The 27,436-nt window shown below is 39.2% G+C and overlaps 1 protein-coding gene and 2 pseudogenes across 1 annotated transcript in view; 2 read left to right on the top strand and 1 right to left on the bottom strand.

The window, feature by feature from the left end:
• LOC145469182 (uncharacterized) overlaps positions 1-27,436 on the top strand; it is a 190,392-nt gene that overhangs the window by 100,367 nt on the left and 62,589 nt on the right. The gene's annotated exons all lie outside the window — the stretch shown is intronic.
• LOC145470366 (uncharacterized) lies at positions 17,510-18,250 on the bottom strand (annotated as a pseudogene).
• Positions 21,760-26,027, top strand: LOC145469698 (uncharacterized; annotated as a pseudogene).

Here is a 27,436-nt window from a genome sequence, read left to right as displayed (position 1 = left end):
CAAGAGGATTTAATCACTGATAAATTACTGCCTAAAATTGTAGTTTACTAAGTGCATTGCTACCAGTTACTACAGTTTGCTACTAACAGGCATATTTCAGTCGATGAAGTGATGGACTGAACTGATCCAAGCTGATTCATTGGTGAAATCACTAATAAAATTATCAACGAAGTGTAACAAAGACTAATTCAGCCACATACCATGAAAGGTGCCTAGAATATTAGCAACTAGTAATGGACAAGTACATTGAAATAATACATCAATAGGCATAGACGAAGGTGCAAGTAACAAAATGCTTTTTTTTTGTACAAGAGAAAAGGGAAGTTTTGGGGGCTCCCCAGCTGAGCTGGTTACAGACCCAAGTAAGAGCAATCTCCATGAAATCATTGAAGCCAAGAATATCATTGTTATGGATGGTGAGACCCTGAAAGATTGCCTTATAGTATCAATATGTAAAATGTTTGATACTGGTTTAAAAGTAAACACGAGTCATATTTACTTCAGTTTATGAAGTGCAATGTACAACAACTACTCTTTGTTGTGAACGGACTTGGAATGTCCTGGCTATAAATTGGAATTAACTGAGAATTTTTAATGAGCAAATTGCCTTGGACATAGAATGGTGGAAGGAGATGCTAAAGAATATTGAACAATTTATGATACATATATCATAATTATATGAACTGGCTTACCTAATGCTTAGAGATGGCCTTACAAGACGTGATAATTGCTAAAGCCAGAATAAATAATTTATATCAAAGTTCCAATAAGTTTGTCCAGCATTTAATATCAGAGAATTCAGCTACTTCTAGTTTTTCTCTGGTAATGTTGAGTGAATATTTCAAAATAGTTCAAAACATTTGGGAATCTATAAGATCATACAATGTAGGAAATTCTCAATGAGGTCAAATTCAATTGTACGTTTATGTTATTAGCAAATTATACACCAGACCATGTGTCCTTCTATGTTACACCCTGTGCCAGAAAATAGAACATGAAGCCACATAATGCACAATTTCAGTACGGTGGAAATCACCAAATATTTAATTGCCACTGATGAACAATATCATGTATTCTGTTTACATTCACTACCAAATGACAAATTAAACATTACGTGTCAGGAATTATTAGATAACTAATTTTTCTGCCAGTTTACAAGCAAATAGCTCACTATCCAGGGTTGATTAACAACTCTACACAACCTTAGTGGAGTTACACCATCAAATATATGCCATCCATTTATTCTCCTAATAGCCATTTCAGCTTGTATTCTTACATTTACAGTTCTGGTTCATGGTTGAAAAACAGTCTTCCTTAGAAAATTAGTAAAGTTACCGTCAGCTCTGGTTTACTTGGTCGCATAGAAGGGATGAAGATTATAACCTTCTTGCTTGCCAGTAAATGCTGTCAATCAAATCCCTGACATTGGGGAAATTCCTACAAGGCCTTAAGAGTGCCTGCCTGTAAAAATCAGACAAATTCTTAATTTCGCGGCAAGGGTCGAAAATTCGATTTCACTCATATTCTTATGGTAGATAGGCTAGGGCATGACAAAAACTACTGGATAGTTTTTTTGGCAAAATATCCTTTTATTTCAAAGAAATATGCAAATTACCAACTTCCGTCAAAATCGTCATTTGACGCACCATTTTATTAAGCAAGTTTGAGAGCCTCGCATGCAAAACCACATCATTCTTCCGTCTTTAAAACACTCAAATATTTTTGTGCAATGTTTAAATGTGTACTGGGTTGGTTTTAGGGAATGTTGCGTTGTCTTTTTGGGTGCAAAATAATCAAATTTCGAAGACATGTATTTCATTCACTTAAAAGTACTTCGTGAACATAATTGCGAAACGTTCAAATGGATTAAGCTTCTGGTGGTTGAATTGCAGAAGGATGATCTACAGATTCCTGTAAAAATTTCTTTGGGCAAATGATTGTGAGCGACGCGAGAGCTTTTCAAAGTACGTCAAAAATGCAAATATTTGACCATCCGTCGTCAATTTACGGGTTAGACGTATATTTTAGCATGCACCACATGACTTGACCTATAATAAGTTGAAATAGACACAGAGCTGATAATTTCGAAATGTTCTAACCTTATTTGTTGCAAAAGGCAGGTCCAAAGCAGATTTGACGTGTTTCTAGTCGATCTCTCACGATTCGTCGCATATAAAGCAGAAGTTTGCTTTTGTTTACACAAGGTTAACGTCGCCAACTGTCAACCTGTTATCGGTCGAATACCATGAATATGTGACCATCTTTCTGCGCATATGAACATCACTACATCTAAGTCAAAAACGGCTGAGTCATTTGTAGATAGTTGCTTGCTTTGCACTGCGCCAAAATAATACGTTTGATCGATTGCTGACCATTGCTGATAAGCGTGTCGGCACAGCACAATCTTACAGCCGTTATTTGTTCGTCACGCAATGCTGTCACGGCATATGCTGCACATTTTGATCCATTTTGTATAGAGCACTCTCAGGATAAATGAAACAGTTTAATCGTTGTTCATCTGTTTGTTCATATATATAATAATATGTGTATATTTATATAATCGTATTCTATAATGTACGTGGCCTCGGTCCAGATCACGTTTGTTGTACATTTTGACGTTTCAGACAACAGCTGATAAAGCTAGTGCCTGTACTCACTAGAATTTTAAAAAAAATCGCCATGAAACAAATTATAGATCAATGAAGCAAGAACTAGCTGAAATCAAAATAGGAAATCACAACGTGTCTAATTCACGAGAAAAACAGACTAAATTTAATTAGTAATTACGTGAGTAAATAGCCCTGGCCATGCCATTTTATTTGGTGTATTTTGTTTGCCTAGTGGCGAGGCATTGGTATGTTTGTAACAGAAAATAGAGGACTGTTTTCAATACAGTCCAAAATTATTGTCAGTAAAATATTGTAAATAAAACACATATTCACCGGTTACCTCCGCGACCACCATTTGGTCGTTCCGATAAGGGTTTCATTATTGTCTCATTATTGTCATTATTGTCATTATTCGGCGGCCAACCAAAATTTAAACACTTTGTTTTGGAAAGGGCGATGGCAGATAACAGTCTGAAATTGAAGGTGCATGACGAGTGATAATTCAAATACACGTCTATCATGATTGTCTTGAATTGACTCCATGTTCACCAAGAAATTTATAACCCGATAGTGAAAAATTAAATATTCAAGGTACACCAACCTCTATTTAAGCGGCTAGCCCCATTAAGCGGTCACCACCCATAATTCTCGGGAATTAGACACGTTGTGATTTCCTATTTTTATTTCAGCTAGTTCTTGCTTCATTGATCTATAATTTGTTTCATGGCGATTTTTTTAAAATTCTAGTGAGTACAGGCACTAGCTTTATCAGCTGTTGTCTGAAACGTCAAAATGTACAACAAACGTGATTTGGACCGAGGCCACGTACACTATAGAATACGATTATATAAATATACACATATTATTATATATATGAACAAACAGATGAACAATGATTAAATTGTTTCATTTATCCTGAGAGTGCTCTATACAAAATGGATCAAAATGTGCAGCATATGCCGTGACAGCATTGCGTGACGAACAAATAACGGCTGTAAGATTGTGCTGTGCCGACACGCTTATCAGCAATGGTCAGCAATCGATCAAACGTATTATTTTGGCGCAGTGCAAAGCAAGCAACTATCTACAAATGACTCAGCTGTTTTTGACTTAGATGCAGTGATGTTCATATGCGCAGAAAGATGGTCACATATTCATGGTATTCGACCGATAACAGGTTGACAGTTGGCGACGTTAACCTTGTGTAAACAAAAGCAAACTTCTGCTTTATATGCGACGAATCGTGAGAGATCGACTAGAAACACGTCAAATCTGCTTTGGACCTGCCTTTTGCAACAAATAAGGTTAGAACATTTCGAAATTATCAGCTCTGTGTCTATTCCAACTTATTATAGGTCAAGTCATGTGGCGCACGCTAAAATATACGTCTAACCCGTAAATTGATGACGGATGGTCAAATATTTGCATTTTTGACGTACTTTGAAAAGCTCTCGCGTCGCTCACAATCATTTGCCCAAAGAAATTTTTACAGGAATCTGTAGATCATCCTTCTGCAATTCAACCACCAGAGGCTTAATCCATTTGAACGTTTCGCAATTATGTTCACGAAGTACTTTTAAGTGAATGAAATACATGTCTTCGAAATTTGATTATTTTGCACCCAAAAAGACAACGCAACATTCCCTAAAACCAACCCAGTACACATTTAAACATTGCACAAAAATATTTGAGTGTTTTAAAGACGGAAGAATGATGTGGTTTTGCATGCGAGGCTCTCAAACTTGCTTAATAAAATGGTGCGTCAAATGACGATTTTGACGGAAGTTGGTAATTTGCATATTTCTTTGAAATAAAAGGATATTTTGCCAAAAAAACTATCCAGTAGTTTTTGTCATGCCCTAGCCTATCTACCATAAGAATATGAGTGAAATCGAATTTTCGACCCTTGCCGCGAAATTAAGAATTTGTCTGATTTTTACAGGCAGGCACTCTTAAGGCCTTGTAGGAATTTCCCCAATGTCAGGGATTTGATTGACAGCATTTACTGGCAAGCAAGAAGGTTATAATCTTCATCCCTTCTATGCGACCAAGTAAACCAGAGCTGACGATAACTTTACTAATTTTCTAAGGAAGACTGTTTTTCAACCATGAACCAGAACTGTAAATGTAAGAATACAAGCTGAAATGGCTATTAGGAGAATAAATGGATGGCATATATTTGATGGTGTAACTCCACTAAGGTTGTGTAGAGTTGTTAATCAACCCTGGATAGTGAGCTATTTGCTTGTAAACTGGCAGAAAAATTAGTTATCTAATAATTCCTGACACGTAATGTTTAATTTGTCATTTGGTAGTGAATGTAAACAGAATACATGATATTGTTCATCAGTGGCAATTAAATATTTGGTGATTTCCACCGTACTGAAATTGTGCATTATGTGGCTTCATGTTCTATTTTCTGGCACAGGGTGTAACATAGAAGGACACATGGTCTGGTGTATAATTTGCTAATAACATAAACGTACAATTGAATTTGACCTCATTGAGAATTTCCTACATTGTATGATCTTATAGATTCCCAAATGTTTTGAACTATTTTGAAATATTCACTCAACATTACCAGAGAAAAACTAGAAGTAGCTGAATTCTCTGATATTAAATGCTGGACAAACTTATTGGAACTTTGATATAAATTATTTATTCTGGCTTTAGCAATTATCACGTCTTGTAAGGCCATCTCTAAGCATTAGGTAAGCCAGTTCATATAATTATGATATATGTATCATAAATTGTTCAATATTCTTTAGCATCTCCTTCCACCATTCTATGTCCAAGGCAATTTGCTCATTAAAAATTCTCAGTTAATTCCAATTTATAGCCAGGACATTCCAAGTCCGTTCACAACAAAGAGTAGTTGTTGTACATTGCACTTCATAAACTGAAGTAAATATGACTCGTGTTTACCTTTAAACCAGTATCAAACATTTTGCATATTGATACTATAAGGCAATCTTTCAGGGTCTCACCATCCATAACAATGATATTCTTGGCTTCAATGATTTCATGGAGATTGCTCTTACTTGGGTCTGTAACCAGCTCAGCTGGGGAGCCCCCAAAACTTCCCTTTTCTCTTGTACAAAAAAAAAGCATTTTGTTACTTGCACCTTCGTCTATCCCTATTGATGCATTATTTCAATGTACTTGTCCATTACTAGTTGCTAATATTCTAGGCACCTTTCATGGTATGTGGCTGATTTAGTCTTTGTTACGCTTCGTTGATAATTTTATTAGTGATTTCACCAATGAATCAGCTCTGTGATTGCGTCCTACCCTGTAACGCATTGATGCTGTCACTGTAGCGAACCCTTGTTTGTACCATTCTTGGCGAGTAGATCGTGGTCTTGTTTGATACTCTGATTAGCATCTTTTGAGCTCAAGTATTTGTCTTATTCTCTCGCACCGATTGTTAAAGTGCACCTAACCCCAAAAAATTTTTTTCGCTAGAACGAATCTACTTATTATTTGAAATAGTTCTGCGAAAAAATTTTTGAATTCCGTTAAATCCTCGATTTTCTGTGCCACGACGAAATCTCGAAAATAGCTCCAAAACACCGCCATTTTGTTTCACGACCGAGTTTGAGGAGAATGGGTCCAGCGGCTCTTGTGACGTCTACCCAGGAAGGTTGGATATCTCATTTCCTCTCATTTCCTTCAGGATGGTGCAATACACATTCGAAAAGTGCGCAGAAACGCCTTCCAGAGGTGCTATCGGCTGTTGCAGCAATATTCCAGATTTAAAGAAAGATATACTGTACAATTTACTGACGATGTTCGGCTAATGGTGCAATAAAGACGTAAACGATGGTTGATTTTGTCGAACCGAAACAAGCGAACTGAATCTGTGAGAACCATTGAAGAACTGTCACTAGAATTTGTTCCGCAGACTTTCGAACGCTATTTTCATAAATGTTTTGCTTAAAGCTAACCAGCAATTTGTAGAAATACTACCTACAACCTATATCTTCCAATCCCGCAGTATTTATAACATAACCGGCAAAGTTGTGTGATCCGGTCATGATCAAGAAGCGTTATACTGATATGTAAATAGATCGCAACTGTACGCCGCTAACCAACACTTATTTCTCTTTCGATTTAGATGAAAGTCGAAGATTAATCCTCTAGAATTACATGATAACAAAATTGTTAGACTCACAGAGTTTTCCGAAGGTTTGGAAATCAGCAGTGCGACAAAGATTCTGTGCAATAGCGTCGAAAATATGACCGCGTAACATTATCTGCGGACCGCTTAGGGAACACATCCTTTTCGCTTATCCGACGAATTTCACTGCAAACTTTGAGAACAATTTACATTGGTTATTTGGAGTTACGACTTAAAACGTGTGACAATGTGAAATCGGTAATTGTATGAAATGTTTCCTTCCGCCTTGCTTCCCACAGCTTCAAAAATACAGGTCCAAACAATACGATTTTCAATCGATCGAAGCCAATGTTTTGCAGTTCATCAAGTCTCGAAAACTGCAACACGTACGTCGCTCTTATAAACATGAAGCATTCAACTGAAAGTAAAACACAAACTGGATTTAACAGAACCTTGACAAAATACATTCTCGGTAAGGACAAATGTAAACGGGCTATAAACACGCGTGGGAATCTTATGTTTAGTTGACGAAATTACCATCCAAAGCAGTCCTTGAGTTTTCTTTCCTGCTTTTCGTTTGCCTGCTCCTCCACTTCGTATCTAGCTTTCCATTCCTAATATACAGGCAGCTCGTCCGCAAAGACGTCTTCCCCATCGTCGCTTGAAATATTGTAAATTGCTCTAAAAGCTCTAAGCAGTGAGTTCACAGTTGTCGAACGTGCTCGATCGAAGTTTATTTCGGAGCCTTCCGAATCGAAACTTAACTCTGACTTCAGTGACGAAAAAGAAATGATTCTGAGACAAAACTTGGACGTTTTAGTCCCAAAATACATCGGAACGATTAGTTTTGCGTTCTATTTTCTCGAGCAAATATAGAGAGTTGACTGAGGCGCTATTGTGTTTTTTTCCTGGGTAGACGTCATCAGGTACCGCCGCCCCAGACTCCCTAAAACGCGGTCGTGAAACACTTAATCGCGACTTTGAAAGGGCATAGAAAATCGAAGATTCAACCAAATTCAAAAATTTCTTCGCCCAAATGCTTCAAATAAAGTCTAGATTTGTTTTAGCGAAAAAAAAATTGGGGGGTTAGGTGCACTTTAATTCATGAAAAGAGATCGGATGTTCTCTAACTTGAGAAGACTGAAGTCGTCAGCGAAAAATGAATCAGCCATAGGAAATTTGTTTACGTTTGGATGTTCTGTTGCAACATTCCCGATATCTGGAGCAATTTTTAAATTTACTTCCGTATGTTCTTTCGAGCTCTTGCTTCATTAGTTTTACTACTTTAAGCTACTTTAGCTTTAGTAAAGCTATTGTTCGAGTCAGGGTCGTAGATTTTAAAAATTTTCATTTCATTCAGATTTTTTTTCCTAAACCAACCATGAATAAAGTTCTTTTAGGCAATAAAAATGGTGAGAACATGTTGTTTTTTCGCATTTTAGAGATCGAGACAATCGAAGGATGGCAAACACATCTTTCCAAAAGTTCCTTTATTTTTACCGCGAGGGCTATTAAGCTTCGTTTCGGTGCAACTTCCGGTTTTTTCTGGAATCGGTGTAGTAAGTTAAATTCAATAAAACTGTCACTGGTGACTGTCTGTAAACTTTTCAAAACAACAGCTAGCTATCGATGTCACTTCTAAGAGAGTAAACGCATTTTAGACGTAGTGGAAGGTCGTACAGGGGTATTCTCGTGATGTGTGATTAGCTGATTTTATTTTCCGTGAAACGTGAATTAAAGAAATTATTCTTCGTGATCCGTGATCTGAAGGTTTTGCGTGACCCGTGAAGAACTTGAATTATTAACCAATATTTGTGATTTCACCACTTTTTTCTGTGTGATTTTGAGACGCGAGTCCTCCGAATGGTTAGAGTCATCTGTCGAGAGTAATTTAGGTATGCAATTTGCAATATAAAGCCTTGGCCTTTTACGATTTTGCTTTCTTCAAACACTCTTTCAAGTGCAAGAGCAGGTTATTAAAAAGAGTACACTACTTGCTTCTTTTCGTGATTCGAGAAAATGAAATTTTGATATCTGTGATCCGTTATTCAAAATTTTTTCGGTTCGTGAACCGTGCTAGAGACCACCCCGTACAACCTTCGTAGTGGTTTAAGCTGTGGTTTGATCGAAAGATTGCTTGGTTCTGATAAATTCGAGTAAATGACTGATAAAATTATTATTCAAACTTAAATTTGAAACTCTAAAACTTAGCTTACACTTAAAAATAAGCTTTAGCTTAATTACGTGCACGCAAATTTAAACACATGTTTAAAACAAAACTAACCTTTGTGTCGAAACTGGGGCAAATGCTCCATCCAGATTCATCATTTCAATTAAGAGTAGGTATCCTACAGGAGTACAACCCACTCGTATTAAGAGAGCAGAACAAATCCATCGGTCAATCATTGTAAAAAATTCTGGCGCAAATTTCTGGTCGCCAGATTTTTACAATAGGTACCAGATCTCCCATCAATGACCACTATCCACTTTGTGTAAAGAACACGTTATGTCTACATGCACTTGAATTTTCAATACTTTTCTGTAAGAAAAAACAACAACAACAACAACAACAGGAGAGCAACTAAGCAAAACCAGTTAAACGGTTACGACATCAGAGTCTGTTCCAGTTATTTTGCACATTTGTTGTTCAGAGGCATTTTAATCCTACTACTTTGCTTTTAAGTCTCGCTGGTTTTCTTAAGATATTAATTTTCGCCTTACTCGCCCCACGGCACGATCATCTTACAAAAAATGTACATCTTTTAATCTTTGCTTTTTTAGATTAAACTTCTCTATTTTTCAGTTCGCTGCACTTCTATGCAAAGGACTTTGTCGCGCACATTTCAGCAATCAAACCAGCGAAGAAAACTCCGCCATTATAACTTGCTCACCAAGTTTTTTAGTCAAACAACACCAGATAGAAGTACGAATGTTTTAATTAGTTAGTTTCGATTCTACCCTGATGTGGATACAAATTCTCCCTACTTGATGTCAATTTCCTTATTTCATCCGACCTCCACGTTTAATTTTGCGTTGTTGTGAGGAGAGATTAGATCTGATCACAGCAAGGCACTGAACGCACTTGTGAAACATCAAACTTTTAGAGGGTATTATAGCGGAGCTCCTGCGCACCGAAGGCGCGCGAACGGAGCCCCATACCTTAGAAAATTTGGTAACCCATTCATCTGAAAAATTTTGGTTGTCATGTGACTGTCCGTACGTACGCACGCACGTCCATCCGTCCGTCCGTCCGTACGCCAATACCTTGAAAACTAAGAGAGTAGCACCATTGCCATAGCTGCATCTTTGATTTTGGGCCTCCACGCTATTGTTAATATACAGCTGTTACAACAAGCTATCCGTTGACCAGTATCACGTGACTATATCGCGGGCTCAGGCTTAGAGCTCATCGAGGTTGCGTGTTCTTTTAAAGCTGACTACTGACCGGTTATTGGTTTAACGATTGAATCGCGGGCTCAAGTCACGTTATTTCTCTGGGGGAGAAAGAAGGAATACTCGCAAAGGCAAAATTTCGGCGCAAATTAACCCGTGGCACATTGTTGACTTTTCTTCTGACATATTCCTTGTACAATCGTCCCTTGGAAAGTCCCTAATATATTGCGTACGTAATTTCTACAATCTTGGTTAGGCTTGTTGGGTATAGTTTGTTAAAATTTAACTGGAAAAAATAGCAAAACCACACGCTGAACAATTGAATGCTCACAATTGATCGTTTCTTGAGTTTCTGATCCAAGAAAAAATAATTCTCTTTTTCCTTTATCGTCAGTTATGCAACCAGGAGCTCCGCTTTTAGGCTTGGCTAAATCTATATATTATTTGATGAAACTATAACCTCAAGAAACAGGCAATACACGTCCTGGTCGCGAATGTTTTGCGGCCGAACTTCACGATAACAATGCAAACGATTTTGTTCCAAATAAGGTTCTCTCTCCATCTCTATAGTCAACTGGAAAAATACGAAAGTACATGTTTGTCTTACAAAGGTCACTGTAAAAAACAAAACAAAACGATCTTTCAGTTGAGATCTCTTGTTGCTATGTTTTGCAATTAAACCGTCGCGTTTACTACAAATACTTGGAACGTGTCCATTATTGATTTGAACTTATTGAATATCACGCGTTCCACGGTCTTATTTAAAACCATCAAATGTTAACATTACTCAGGCGGTCACACAATCACTGACACATTGTCCTTTGAAAACATACAAATTATCTCTCTTGGCCTTCTCCAATGAGTTGTTATGGTTCTTCGCATGAGTGATCAGTTTAATAATTCTCCAGACCTGTACACTTGACTTTACCGAGATACGCCGTGAGAAATAAGATGCTGATCTGCCTACGAGGTGAAAACTGAATTATTTGCTGCAAGGATACATCGAGCGCCTTACTAAAGACCGTGCCGTGTTAAATAGTTTTTACTTTTTCTTTAAGCCTACTTTTTCTACAGCTAGTAACTGATAAAAAGTTAAAGCGGTGAAAGAGGAGTCATTTTTTTCATAGTTTTTCATTTTGGCTTAAACAGGAAAGGAAGTCAAAATGGAGGGCAGCTAAATATAGTGATGGAACGTTCTAGCACTTTGATCATCACTTCGTGAGCTGACCTTTTTGTTGATCTAAGCACTCTGACAGGCATCTTTTTTGTAGACCTCGGAATGTGGGAAGATCAATTAACGCTTCACAGAGCACATTCTCATTTTCAGTCTTGTTTGCTTTACAATTTAGATCCAAGGCATTGCCCAAAGAACGAAGTGAACTTCAGAATTTCTGGAATAGTCTTAGATTCCGCCATACAGGACAATTGTAAGTACAGTATATACAAGCTACTCGTCTCGCTATCATTGCAAATTATAAACAAGTATTGGATGAGGTTTTTGTGATATCCGGAATAATCAACGTCGAGGTATCGTATTGTTACGTCGAGGTAACGTCTTGATTATTTCGGATATCACAAAAACCGAATCTCGAAATTGTTTTATTATACATTGTTTTAAAGTAGATATCAACAAACGCATTATCGCACCGAGCACAGTTTATTTTCGACAAGCCGTGTTCTTACGTGAACTTGACGTTGCTCTTGGAAATAATGCATTGGGCGCACAACCTACTGATTATTCACTAATCTGCTGGCAGATTAGTGAATAATCTGTAGGTTGCGCTGTTTCCCAGAATCAACTGTAGGCTTTTAGCCAATGAGAAGACAGATGGTGACTACAATGTATAATAAAGTCATTTACTTAGCGCATCTTTAGTCATGTAAGAATACGAAATGAAACAATTCAAGCGTGTACATATGCCGTGTGTCTCTGCAATCAAACCGCGAAATTCTGGCGAAGTCTTTGAATTCTCAGTGTCGTGTACAAGATTGATTTCTTTGTCGAAAGTCGCTGCGAAACTTTTCATTATGCAAACTCGCACTTTTCCGCTACTGTGCAATGCGCATTTGATCATTTCCCGTTGCAAACAAACCGGCGAAGAAAACTCCGGCAGTATAACTTGCTCACCAAGTTTTTTAGTACAAAAATAAAGCCAGATGGAACTACAAACAGTTGTAATTAGTTAGTTTTGGTTCTGCTCTGATGCTACACACAAATTCTCCTTACTGGTGTATAAGTATTTCTTATATTACGAAGTGGGAGAATTTGTTTCAGTAAAAATATAATTCCGTTGATGGCAATTTCTTATTTCGTCCGACCTGTTCGCTTAATTTTGCACTGTTTTTGTAAGGAGAGATTAGATCTGATCTCTGTAAGGCTAAACAAGGTAAATTAATTGTAAATAACAGCGAAACAGAACGTTCACAATTCGTATGAAGCATGGACCGGAAATGAACATTCTTTAAATGAAAAGTCTACACATTATCGTAGGCCAGAGCAATTTCAATCCATAAAGCCACAGCCTTTGTTTTTCGCTTTTAATAAACAGAAAGCACATAAAGCAATGAAAATCAAATCAGAAAAAAAGAAAAGGGAGCGAAAAAATAAGGGAAATAAGTTCTTGTTTTGACGGAATGCTAAATTTAGTGAAGGAAAATTCTAGAAGTACTTTAGTCTAGTTCTGGTTGACCCTTTGTGGTTTTAATTCCCATCTTGTGCGCAACTCGTGATTTCTAAGTCATTACTGTGAATATGTGTGGAGATCAGATAACGCGTCGCTCGCACGTTTTTACTTTCATTTTCTATTACTGAACTTATGATAGGTGAGAGTATGTTAAAAGCGTGTGTTTAGAATTGTAATTACCTACTGAGGCATTCCATTTTGTATTATCAGTAAACCCTAAAATCGAAATTTTGCGAAATTCCTGGTGTTCTTGAGCTTGCTTTGGATAGATTTGCCAAAGTTATCACAAAAGGACTCGTCTTTTGAAATATTTGGTCACTTGTCGTTGATTAACCCATTGACTCCCGGAGCCTTTCGCCAAAAACACATTTTTTTTTGACATTTTGGAGGTTTTCTTATAACGGCCACAGAGGTCACGTACATGACTACATAGGAATTAACTGTCAAAAGTGAGCTGAATGAGTATGAAGAGCGAGTCACTCTTACGTTTAGTATTGCTATATTAGCACTTTCGCTTTCCTTTGATGTGACGTTGAAGCTTTCAGATCTATTCACAGGTGTTTGGCAAAGAAGAAAAAAGAAGAAGTATTACTACTCGGTGCTGTTTTAATGCGAAACGTCAGAAGGTAGAAACTTTGTTATTTGCTTAACAATTTGGCAACAAATTGAATTAGGAAGGTTCTGTTTATATCCGTATTAATGTTCATTGCAATTGTTGTTGCAGATTTTGATCGTTTGAAGAAACTACAAGAGAACAATCAAGCAGTTACGAAATCAGACTCTTTTCCAGGTATTTTGGACATTTAATTGTCTTAAAAATTTTCATTTCCAAGAAAATCGACCAGCTTATTTCTTCTTCAGTACCAAATCAACGTATTTTCAAGCAAACTGGTATACCATAACAACGATAATGAAACTCATCAACTTGTAGATGTTGTTTTGATGTAACAGTAAATTCTCATAACTGATGGGAAAATAACTATTTATAAACTGGTAAAGAGAACTGATACCTCAGCAACTGCCTCAACACAACCAGCCACAAAGGGAAAGCACATAATTTTATGCTTGGTTGGGATCGAATAATTTGTCCACAATCCGATTTGAATGGGTCTGTTTCTTGCATCATTCAAAGGCATAAAGTTGCCAACTTTTCGTGACGTTTAAGTTGAGTTTATTGTCTGTATCTTAAGTTGTGCGTTCAATTTTTTGCCCTAATATTATTTTCAAAAATTTTCAAGTTAGTTTAATTTTTTATTTGGCATTTCCATATATTTGTTACCATAGTTAAGAAAAAGCGGAAATAAAACGTCAAACCGCCTCGAAAAATTAACAATTTCAAGGACAGCATTTACCTTGTGGTACGTGTTAGACATTTCATACGTTTTCAGAGAGAAATACAGCAAATGTCACAAAAGTATATTGCATTCAATTAAATTTCTCGGTACTCAGGAATAGATCAACTGGTTCAGTTTATGCATGGGTGCAGCTGTGGAAAAGATACATATTTTAGCACCTAAAGATATATCACGACAACGTCCAATAGTATGCGAACTTAACAACCGAATTTTATGCGTCTATAGTGTAAAACCAAAACAAACTCTCCAATCCATTTAATCTTCAGTTTACCATTTAAGGTCATTCCCCAGTATTGCATTGCGCATCCCAACTGCGCATAATTTCAGGCGTGAGAAGCGCGTGCATATTGAGAAATGGTGGCTTTTTCTTTACTGCTGGACCTTGCCATAGAGGTAAATTGTCATTTTCTCGAAAACGAGTTCGGTGACCTATCATTTTTTTCTGTTGTTTTAAATTGAGTAAAAAAAATTGGCTAAAACTAAATATGGACCAATTCTCAGTAGTAGTAATGCACGCTTATATGGGCCGTAACCAATCAGGAGCCGAGAAAGACAATAGGCTATTGTTTGGAGAACAATGGATTTTATTGTTCTGCAAATCCAAGATGACGCCTTGAAAAATCGGACCAATCCGGAGCCGAATTAAGAATTCAAGATGGTGGCGCCCACGAAAGTCGGCCATGTTGGAAAGCAACCCACCAGCCTCGACAGAGGACGTGGGATCGGTCTCACGAATTTCCATGGCAACCCAATTGTTAAAAAAATTGATACTTACAGTGTCCTGTGGTCCTAAACGACAGAAGTCCGTCCTGCAAGCGGCCATGATGGAGACTGAAAGACTTAGGTTCAACTGCAGGTTAGATAGGGTGGTGCAAAGCATGGTGGGACGATGACCTCATCGGAAACCAATCAGAGAATAGACGACAGCGTACATTAGTATAGACCCATTAACCTTGCTTTTATGCTGGGATTTTAATGAGATGCATCTAACTGTGACTCATGAAAATTCATCTTTGTCTGGAAGGGTGTCACACGTCACGCAAAATTCATTTTAAAAACAAAGATTATATTCTCCAAAAGTTCTGGTGTTACAAACTAGGTCGTGTGCTGAGTGACCAGCGTCCATACACTATTTACAAACAAGGTTTGTGCGTGCTGACGAAGTTGGATAGAGTGTGTCTTGTTAGATGAATGTTATTTTCTCAGTATAAAATAATGTTACCATTGATCATTGCTTTTAGGACATGTGGTGGCTCTTAAAGGAGCCGTTTTTGTTTTGATGTTTTACTGACTGCTCAAGAAGTAAGTCTAACGCATTCATGAGGAGTGAGATTGTCTCTTCCTGTTCTGCAACTCTCTTGTGAAGAACCAACTCCTTAGGGTGCCTGATATGTTTCTCCGGCACTTTTGCCATGAAGTTTTGGTCTAAACAAACCTCCATCTCCTTTAATCTCACCTCCCCGCTAATTTTTGGCGATGGCGTACCATCAACCAATAGGGACCTTAAGATACCCCGGACGCGGCGTAGGAGGACGGCAACGGGAAGTAAATTCGTAAGGTCTTCAATTTAATTTGCATAAATGTCACACCACTTGACGGCCTCCACCTCAGTTGTGGCGGCGACGAAGTTCATTTTGGCGGCCTCTCAGAGAGGTGAGTTATTTTCTGACTTTTTCCCTTAAAATAACATATTTTGCCCAAAATTTGTAAATATTATTATAAAGAAATAGATTCCTAAACTGTTTGGTTCAATTTTGTTTTCATAATTCAGTTTTAGCGAGCATATAGAGGAAAAGTGAGCGTCAAGTCTTCAGAAAGAAATCCGAAAAGCAGGTAAATCTGTGGAAATTTCCTCGCACAGGGTATTGATTTATTTCTTATTTCACCTTGATTTTTATCATGTGAAATAAATCTGTGGCAGGTTAGGACCGCTCTACACTCTGAATCTGCCACTTCTTCAAGGTCAAATCTTTCGTACTCTTCATGCTCTTCTTGGGTCTTCTTAAACGACGTCATAACAGCGAAACCGCCTGATTCTCTGACTGAACCTGTTTGTTGTTATGACTTGTCTCGGCCACCGCTTGCACAACGCAAATCTTAAGGTTTCTTTTTCCCGCACAAAGGTGGTGGTCACTACCCATGGCCATGCCCTCTCGGACGTGACGGCGTTCTTCAAGGCCGCCGCGTCCAGTATCTTAAGGTCCCTAATGAGTTGCTGGGAAGAGAAAGATCTCTCTCCACTTCCAAACGTACTTGTGAAGTCATTTCGTCAAAATCTTTGTCGTACTCCATCGTCAACTTGTCATATGTGGGATAAATTAAAACTGAAAAGCACATGTTTAGAAGCTGTATCTTCAAAGTTCACATCAACATTCTTTTCTCACTCAAAACGCTAAAGTCTTACAACTAAATCGTGACGGATTGGTTACCGCCCGACACGCTAACTACCTAGTTTTTTCAATACTCACAAATACGGTTATTTTGAAAAACAATGAAAAACACTTACTTTGTCTAGAATTAAAATGTATAACAACAATTCCGCATAAGTCGGTCCCAAGTAAAATGAATTTTAATAAGACCGTTCGAGTAATAACCGGTATTCACAAAACAATAGACAATGTCACGTGGTTAACAACCAATGAGAAGATGGGGGATAGGGGGCTATGCGTTATCACGTGATTAAGAACCAATGAGAAGATGGGGATAAGGGTTATACCCCACAGTAATGTCGTTAAATTGTTATAAGCAAAACAGAGTCTTTATAACGTTTATTGAATAATAACTCCAAAGAAAAAGTTGATTATAATTTTAACTCTTTAAGTCTTGACCGTTGGTATTTTACAAAGTATTGGGAACTAAACTCGTTTCCAGTTTCAGAGACTCTTGGTCCCTAGCCCCAAAACGCACAATATTCTGCCCTAGTTTTCTTTGCTTTTGGTCATGAAGTCTTTGCCTGATCCGTTCCTTATTCTTGGCATAATAACTTCTCCAATATTCGTTGATCCGTTCCCTGTTGTTTTTACAGCATTGCCTTCGGTAATTTCTGGTGTGCTCATTGTTCTGTAGACAAAAGGCTCTCTGGCTGCTGGCAAGTCGTTCCTTGTGTTTTTCATACCATCTCTTATGACGGATTTTTAGAATCTCCACGTTCTCTGCACGATATCTTTTTTGTTGGGCCAGGATTCGTTTTCTGTTCTAGGGATAACATTTCTTATGGTAGGCCTTTTTACAGACAACCCTGTGGTCATTCTCCAGCAGTTGACTGGAGCAATTCATCTTGTGTGGCGTCTTACAAATAATGAGTAAAACCCTAGAGTCCTACTCTCTTATAAGAGTCACATGGCTGATTCAGGTCTCTTGTTCTACTTTCTCTTCGTCATCGTCGTCGGGGAGTAACTTCTTTTGCATTACTCTGTTTAGTAGGAATTTCCGTTTTGCCACTGCCGACTCGGCCGCTTCATCAAAATCCATGTCGTCTTCCTCAATAAAGTGTCGAAGAGTCTTTATGACTTTACGGTGTATTGCGTCGTGTTTGATATGGTGAGTCCATTTTAGACGCTCTAAGTAAGTCCTTCGTAACCTTCTACTTACAGGTAATAGGACATTGAAAGCAGCATTTTCGGCGTAGTTTTGGGATTTTCCCTTATCCAGGAACTGCTGGACTTCTTTCAAGTAGGTTCTTTGACGTCTTGCCCGACTTTTTGACCTAACGGACTCCACGGATCTGGTTCATGGTCGTCTGCTTCTTCCTCTTCGGAGCTGCTACTGTCCTCCTCTTCTTCCTGTTCCTCTTCAGGCTTCTCTTCTTCCACCTCCTCTTCCTCATCTACGTTTTCATCATTGTTATCTTCCACGGGGCCAAAAATGTCTTTTGAACGATCACCCATGATTCTCGTCGACCTTCACCCAAGACAGCGTGCTTAAGATGAACCGAGTCGATTAAACTGATATTTAATATACCATTTAGTCAATGATCAGACATCCTCTCTCTTTCTTCGATGCCAGCGCGAGTATCCTTCGTGTGTCAGGAGGTGACTAAATACACATTTCCTGTCATCACTGGTGGGATGTAAATCCAGGACCGTGTACCCAAACAGTCGTTCGGTCATTTTTGATTTGCGTCCATCATGTCTTGCCAGCAAGTTGGAAAAACTTGAAGCAGTAAATTCTTCATCCCTAATTGATCTCTTGGATTTTTGAAGGCTATGATGTAGTGGGCATTCCTGGAAATTCTCTTGGCGTATTTCCTGGTGGAAACATGTCCTGGCACAAGTACAACACGGTGATATTTTAATTATGAGAGTGTTTGGTGAATAAGCCTAGCAACGGTTTGTCCTGACCTCCCTCTGCCATCAGATCGTCTAATACGAGTAATCCACCCTGCGGAAACCATGACTTGAGATGGTCTGACTCTGGAATCCCTACGTGAAATTGCACACCAGCGTCTTTCATGTCTCTAAATCCATCTTGCCATGTCCCGTAGCAATAATGAATCATAGGGGGAGGGTTTACAAACAATTCTTCCAAGTGATCCAAGAGTAACAATTCGGTAAAACAAGTCTTTCCGCAGCCAGAGGGACCCACGATCAAAATACTGGAGGGTGTCTTGAACCGAAACGCTTCTCCCATTCTATTCTACAAGGGATCCCATGCGCTTTTCGGTGGGAAATGTGATATTTGGGACATCTTCTCGTGTTTTTTCTGATCCACTGCTTTGACAACTATGTTTCTCGTGACGAATTCTACTGTCTGTATGAGAGAATAGTCTATAACAATATCGACAATAAAGGGACATGACTCCTTGCTAGTTTGACTCAAAATGAATTGAGGCGGTTTAGACCTTATTTATATACATGATTAATGATGTAGTTGATGAATGTGGTGGCTGCAGTAGTGGTGGTGGTCGATGTGGTGGTAAATGTGGTGGTGGTGGTATAGGTGGTGGTGCTGGTAGATATGGTGGTGGTAAATGTGGTGGTGGATGTGGTGGTGGTGAATGTGGTGGTGGTGGTGGTGAAGATTGTGGTGGTGGTAAATGTGGTAGTGGTGGTATAGGTGGTGGTGGTGGTGGCAGATATGGTGGTGGTAGTGGTGGTGGATGTGGTGGTGGTGAAGGTGGTGGTAAATGTGGTAGTGGTGGTGTAGGTGGTGGTGATGGTGATAGATGTAATGGTGGTAAATGTGGTGGTGATAGATATGGTGGTGTTAAATATGGTGGTGGTGGTGAATGTAGTAATGGTGGTGTAGGTGGTGGTGAATGTGGTGGTGGTGGTGGTGGCAGTGGTAGTGGTAAATGTGGTAGTGGTGGTGTGGGTGGTGGTGATGGCGATAGATGAAATGGTGGTAAATATGTTGGTGGTGGTGAATGTAATAATGGTGGTGTAGGTGGTGGTGAATGTGGTGGTGGTGGTAAATGTGGTGGTGGTGGTGGTGGTGAATGCGGTGGTGGTGGTGTCGTAAAAGATAATATGAAAACAACAGGGAACGACTCGCCAGCAGCCCGAGAGCCTATTGTCAACAGAACAAGGAGTACATCAGAAATTACCGAAGACAATACTGTAAAAACAACAGGGAATGGATCAACGAATATTGGAGAAGTTATTATGCCAAGAATAAGGAACGGATCAGGCAAAGACTTCATGACCAAAAGCAAAGAAAACTAGGGCAGAATATTGTGCGTTTTGGGGCCAGGGACCAAGAGTCTGAAACTGGAAACGAGTTTAGTTCCCAACACTTTGTGGAATACCAGCGGTCAAGACTTAAAGAGTTAAAATTATAATCAATTCTTTCTTTGGAGTTATTCCATAAACGTTATAAAGACTCAGACGCTTTGTTTTGCTTATGACAATTCAACGACATTACTGTGGGGTATACCCCTTATCCCCCATCTTCTCATTGGTTGTTAACCATGTGACATTGTCTATTGTTTTGTGAATACCCGGTTATTAGTCAAAAGAATGTTGATGTGAACTTTGAAGATACAGCTTCTAAACGTGTGCTTTTCGGTTTTAATTTATCCCACATATGACAAGTTGACGATGGAGTACGACAAAGATTTTGACGAAACGACTTCACAAACACTTTTAGAGTGGAGAGAGATCTTTCTCTTCCCAGCAACTCATTGGTTGATGGTACGCCATCGCCAAAGATTAGCGGGGAGGTGAAATTAAAGGAGATGGAGGTCTGTTTAGACCAAAACTTCATGGCAAGAGTGCCGGAGAAACATATCGGACACTCTAAGGAGTTGGTTCTTCACAAGAGAGTTGCAGAACAGGAAGAGACAATCTCACCCCTCATGAATGCGTTAGACTTACTTCTTGAGCAGTCAGTAAAACATCAAAACAAAAACGGCTCCTTTAAGAGCCACCACATGTCCTAAAAGCAATGATCAATGGTAACATTATTTTATACTGAGAAAATAACATCTAACAAGACACACTCTCTCCAACTTCGTCAGCACGCACAAACCTTGTTTGCAAATAGTGTATGGACGCTGGTCACTCAGCAAATGACCTAGTTTGTAACACCAGAACTTTTGAAGAATATAATCTTTGTTTTTAAAATGAATTTTGTGTAACACGTGACACCCTTGCCAGACGAAGATGAATTTTCATGAGTCACAGTTAGATGTATCTCATTAAAATCCCAGCATGAAAGCGAGGTAAATGGGTCTATACTGATGTAGGCTGATGTCATCTATTCTCTGATTGGTTTCCAATGAGGTCATCGTCCCACCACGCTTTGCATGACCCTATCTAACCTGCAGTCGAACCCAAGTCTCTCAGTTTCTATCATGGCCGCTTGCAGGACGGACTTCTGTCGTTTAGGACCACAGGACACTGTAAGTATCGATTTCGAAGTTGCATGACATTTTTTGCGTGATCCTGGCGTGATTTGTGTCGCCATGGAAATCCGTGAGACCAATCCCAGGTCGTCTGTCGAGGCTGGTGTGCTGTTTTCCAACATGGACAACTTTCGTGGGCGCCGCCATCTTAAATTCTTAATTCGGCTCCGGATTGGTCCGATTTTTCAAGGTGCCATCTTGGATTTGCAGAACAATAAAATCCATTGTTCTCCAAACAATAGCCTATTGTATTTCTTGGCTCCTGATTGGTTACGGCCCATATAAACGTGCATTACTACTCTCAGTATAAAACAAGAAACAATCCTCGGAAGCGTGAATTTAGCAAGTAATCGTGACTATAATCATGGTGTTATTATAAGGATTTATTGGGTATAAACAAGGTGTTGCTCCTAAACGAACACAGACACCCCTCCTATAATATAAACAATTAATAGGCAAAGTTTGACAAAAATCTCAGTGCAGGTTGTATTTCAGTGGAGTGACCTGAAGATGTACCAAATAAGATATCGTCCGCCTTGACGAATTATTTGTCCTCTGTCGTCTTTACACTGATAGGCGAAAACAACAGCTCTGAGAAAACTTGCTCAAGTTCGTCCAGACAGCCAAAGAACGCGTCTCTAGAATAAACGGGACATTCTCCTCTCTACATAAATCTTCGTAACCAGAATCAAATGGTATATCTTTACAACAGATCATTCCACAATGGAGTATACTTCAGAACAATTGAACTATTTTCGAATTTGTTACATTGCCTTTAACTTGGTTCCCGAAGGTTTACGACAAGTCTTCAAGCAAGAATGGGATTTCCTATACAAAACAACACCTGGAGAATGGAAGGACACGCCAAAAAATGGTTTAGACTTTTATAATAAGGAGTCTAGAAAAAGCCGCTCCAAGAATGTGCGATATCTGGCGACTATACAAAACGGTAACACAGCAGAGTGGGACTGTAGCTGTTTGTTTTTCGCGATCCTGTTCTCAGATAGCATTGGCACAACGCTGAGTGCAGCAATCAATAAAGAAGTCGATGATCTTCGCCTAGTCCGAAATGACATTGCTCATATCAGCGCGGCGAAACTTACTGATGCTGAATTCAGGGGTTATGTCGGAAGAGTGTTGCTGGCGTTCAACTCTTTAAGTCTTCCGATCGGTGATATAGAGGCGGTTAAAAATCAGACGAGCTTTCCCACGGTGGAAGTAAACAACTTGATGGCACAGGTTGCTAATCTTCAATCGGAATTAAAAGAAGTCAAATGTGATTTACAAGTGGCCCAAGACAGGATACAGGAAAAGGAAGAGCAGGTTGAATGTCTTACACAAGAGATTAACTGCAAAGTTAAGTCTTTTTGTAATCTCACTTTCAAGCCATCTCACCAAATCATCAGACGTTCAAACGACGTCACAAGGGTCATGACAAAAATGCAAGAGCTTGACGATGGAAGTAATGGAGCAGTCAGTACCATTTATTTATCAGGAAATCCTGGATGTGGCAAAACTCAACTTGCGCGTCAAATTGGAGAAGAGTTCTTTACAAAAGGATCAGGTGAGAGTGAGGGCTTAGTGTTCGTTGCCACCCTGAATGCTGAAACCCTTGAAACACTAGCTGACTCGTACCTCAGTCAGGCTAAACAGTTGGGAATTACTGAATACGCCCTCACCAAACTGGCTACCGCGGAAGAAGCCAACCCCAAGGAAAGACTTCAGCAACTCCAGTGTTTAATTTTCCCGCAGTTTAAACAGTTCTCAAAATGGTTAGTAATAGCAGACAACGTTGTTAACCTGTCCTTGGTTTATGAGTACCTACCTCAAACCGCCAGTGAAGAGTGGGGTCACGGTCGGGTGCTGATTACAACTCAAGATACCAGTGCAATTCCTACAAATGCTCCTCATACTTACCATGAGTCACTCAGTGAAGGAATGCAGCCTGAGGACGCAGTAGAGCTATTGAAACAAGTATCGGAAATGTCCAATAACGAGAAAGTTCAAAAGGTTGCTGAGGAACTAGACTATCAGCCGCTTTCCTTAGCAGCCGCCGCAACTTACGTGCAATTTGTGAGTCGTTCTTCAACCTATAACTGGTCAAACTTCTTGACAACACTTGCGGATGTCGAACGTGAAGTAACAGAAGAACGTCTTACTCAAGTGAATCTTGCGTATCCGAAAAAGATGACTGAAGTAATTCAATTGGCAATAGATACAACTTTGAAAAGCGATGAAGTTCTTCGCCAGACGTTTCTTTTTTTCTCGCTGTGTGGTTCGGAACCTGTCCCAATTCAAGCAGCTGTCAACTTTGTCAATAGTCGCACCTCGCGACAGACTGACGAGTTAATCAAAGCAAAGATTTTAAACTCTTCCTTAATTATGCGTTTATACAGTGAGGATGAGGCACCCAGCTATTTAAGAGTGCATACTGTTGTTCATAAAGTACTCAGGAAAATGTCACTGATGGAGGTCACAGAGAAATACGAGTGTTTATCTGTAGCAGTTCTGGTTTTTCAGTACCTCATTGAGTCGGAGAGGGATCGTTTACATGAAAGTGGGGACGTTTGCGTATTGCTACGACGAATTACAACTCATTGCAAAGCGTTGTATGAAATTCTCACAAACACCTTTCCTGCTGGCGTTGTTTGGGTGAAGGAGTTAGCACCCTTCATTTCTCCTGACAATGTCGTTTCGTGGCTTTGTTTAACTGCTGCTGTGTTTTATGACCTAAGTAATTTATCCAATGCAATTCTATTTTCAACGTCAGCCTATGATTTTGTTCAACATACAAGTAGTACGAGAAAGGGCGACATAATTAAAGCAAATGTTTTTGGTGTGCATGCGTTAACATTATCAATGACATGTCAGTATGAATCATCAATATCGTGCCATGAGGAGGCTACCAAGATTTATACTGCAATTCACGGTGAGCATCATTCGAGTGTAGCCGCAAGTTATAACAACTTGGGAGGTGTTTATCACTCTCTTGGACATTACAATCAAGCCAAAGAATACCACGAGAAGGCACTGATCATCAGGAAACAGATTTTCGGCGAGGAACATGCGAATGTCGCAGAAAGTTATAATAACTTGGGAAATATTTATGAAGCTCTTGGACAGTACAATGAAGGAAAAGAATACTACGAGAAGGCACTGATCATCAGGAAAAAGATTTTCGGCGAGGAACATGCTGATGTCGCAGGAACCTATAACAACTTGGGAAACCTTTGTGGCACCCTTGGAAAGTACAATGAAGCCAAAGAATATTACGAGAAGGCACTGATCATCACGAAAAAGATTTTCGGCGAGGAACACGCTAATGTCGCAACAAGTTATAACAACTTGGGAAGTGTTTATGTAGCTCTTAAACTGTGCAGTGAAGCAAAAGAATACCTCGAGAAGGCACTGATCATCAGGAAAAAGATTTTCGGCGAGGAACATGCTAATGTGGCAACAAGTTATATCAACTTGGGAAATGTTTATCAAGCTCTTGGACAGTACAATGAAGCCAAAGATTATTACGAGAAGGCACTGATCATCAGAAAAAAGATTCTCGGCGAGGAACATCCTAATGTTGCAGTAAGCTATAACACCTTGGGAAATGTTTATCAAGATCTTGGACGGTACAATGAAGCCAAAGAATATTACGAAAAGGCACTGACCATCAGTAAAAAGATTTTCGGCGAGGAACATGCTAATGTCGCAACAAGTTATAACAACTTGGGAAATGTTTATCAAGATCTTGGACAGTACAACAAAGCCAAAGAATATTACGAGAAGGTACTGATCATCGCGAAAAATATTTTCGGCGAAGAACATGATTATGTCGCAACAAGTTATAACAACTTGGGAAATGTTTATCAAGCTCTTGGACAGTACAATGAAGCCAAAGAATATTGCGAGAAGGCACTAATCATCTGGAAAAAGATTTTCGGCGAGGAACATGCTAATGTCGCAACAAGTTATAACAACTTGGGAAATGTTTATCAAGCTCTTGGACAGTACAATGAAGCCAAAGAATATTGCGAGAAGGCGCTAATCATCTGGAAAAAGATTTTCGGCGAGGAACATGCTAATGTTGCAGTAAGCTATAAAATCTTGGCAAACGTTTATCAAGCTCTTGGACAGTACAATAAAGCAAAAGAATACCTCGAGAAGGCACTGATCATCACGAAAACGATTTGCGGCTAGGAACATGCTAATATCGCAGCAAGCTATAACAACTTGGGAAATGTTTATCAAGCTCTTGGACAGTACAATGAAACAAAAGAATGTCACGAGAAACACTAATCATCGAGAAAAAAGATTTTCGGGGAGTAGTATGGTGATGTCGCAACAAGTTATAACAACTTGGAAACTGTTTATCAATCTCTTGGACAGTACAATGAAGCCAAAGGATACCTCGAGAAGGCACTGATCATCAGGAAAAAGATTTTCGACGACGAAGATGCTAATGTCCCAGCAACCTATAACGACTTGGGAGGTGTTTATCAGGATCTTGGACAGTACAATCAAGCCAAAGAATACCACGAGAAGGCACTAATCATCAGGAAAAAGATTTTCGGCGAGGTACACGCAGCTGTAGCAGCAAGCTACAACAACTTGGCAAACGTTTATCAAGCTTTTAAACAGTGCAGTATAGGAGACGAATGCCGTAAGAACGCCAGGGAGATCCTTATACTGTGCAACCAAACAGGGAGGACAGAGAGTATCTCCTTAGGTAGCAGCAAGTTACCTTAGACAGCGTAACCAAACCGGTAGTAAGGATTCTTTTATATTCTATTCTAATAATTTTGAATAGGGATCGTGAGCAAATCCAGATTCCCTACGGCCAAGTGTTAGGCAGAGTAAGACCCGGGTATGAAATTTTGAAGGCCTGTTTGTTCTCTTACTCGCTCTTGAATTCCTTTTTATTGTTATTTCTAACGTTCTGTTATCTGACACGACAAGTGACTACAGATGAAAACCTTATTGTTGATTTCCTTGCATGGTGTTCACATGTTTTGTAACTTGTTCAGTTACTTTTCAATTAAAACAAACTCGAAGTACTCTCCAAAGCTTTATTTGGGAAGGCTCCAACCCGAGGTCCAACCCCTTACCCTTTTGAATACCATTTTCACAGAAAAGGCAGCTCTATCATATACCTTTAATTGAAAAAAGGTATTCCTTTTACATACCCACTAAAGAACGCTGCATCCCTTTTGTAAACCCTCTAAATGATGTTAATGAACAATATTGCGGGAGAACATCAAGCATTACCACAAGAGATGTGAATCCAAAAACCAATATTTGCTCAGTTCACGTTGTACCGGGAGTCAAGATGACAGATTTCCCTACCCGTTCATTCCTACCCTTTAATATACCTGAAGCCTCAAAAAGGTACCCCTTTCGGGCAGTCTCCTAGTATAGACCATTATAATCCATCAAATATTTTCGCTCGCGCGCGATTGGTCTAAACGCGTCACGTGACCGAATATTCCCTGCTAAAGCTAGGGAATATCCGAGAATATTCCCCAATTTTCAAAACTGCGCGCGTTGCGAAAAAGATTTGAAGAATAATAAACACAGTAGCCTCCATTTGGCGCGAAAATGTGCTCGGATATTTGTCTTTGGACATTATCTGTTCCTCGAAGCTCACGGTTTTCCTCGAGCTACGCTCTCGGAAAACTGTTCGCTTCTCGGAACAGATAATGTCCGCGGACAAATATCCGAGCACATTTTCGCATCAAATGGAGGCTATTGTTTATTTATACCGAGAACACCCAGGGAACTCGACAACGGATATTCATATGAATTTGTACTTGTAGCTAGTAAGGATTGATTTTATTGATTTTCATTGCAGTAAGGTTTGATCTTAGCAAACCTTTTTTCCTTCAGAACAGTACCATTCAGTGTATTTGCCCTAGCTATTGACCTTATGAATTAACAACGTCCGTTAAGGAAAAAAACAAACAAACAAACAAAAATGTCGATACTCTTCCAGTATGATCCCGAGCTAGCTTGGTTAGTTAGGGAGATTAAGCAAACCACGACAGCAACGGAACGACAGCGTCACGAAACAAAAGGTTTAACGAGCAGAACTTTGGCTGTAAACGTTCGTTTAACTCTTTGTACAATACTCTTAGCCATGTTTTGGTAAACACCAATGTGAAATAACCAAGTTCTGCCTGTTTGGAGAACGTGAACCATGAGCGCTAATTCTTCGCATTTCCCGTTAAGTGTTTTAGAATTAGCGCTGGCGATACCTGTTTAACTTAAACATATTATCAGACGGATACGTGTACTGAACAGATCTAAGTAGCCTCCAAATTCGAAGACAAAATCTCAATCTCGCTTCCAGGGCTTTTCCTTTAAAGATTGGGACTATTGTAAAATCTAAACGTATTTGTTTTCAAGAGGTTGTCGTCAGCGTCGCCGTCGTCGTTGTT

Source organism: Orbicella franksi, chromosome 15 (assembly GCF_964199315.1).
Source record: "Orbicella franksi chromosome 15, jaOrbFran1.1, whole genome shotgun sequence".
NCBI classification, from domain to species: domain Eukaryota; kingdom Metazoa; phylum Cnidaria; class Anthozoa; order Scleractinia; family Merulinidae; genus Orbicella; species Orbicella franksi.
This window is presented reverse-complemented; position numbering and strand designations above follow the sequence as displayed.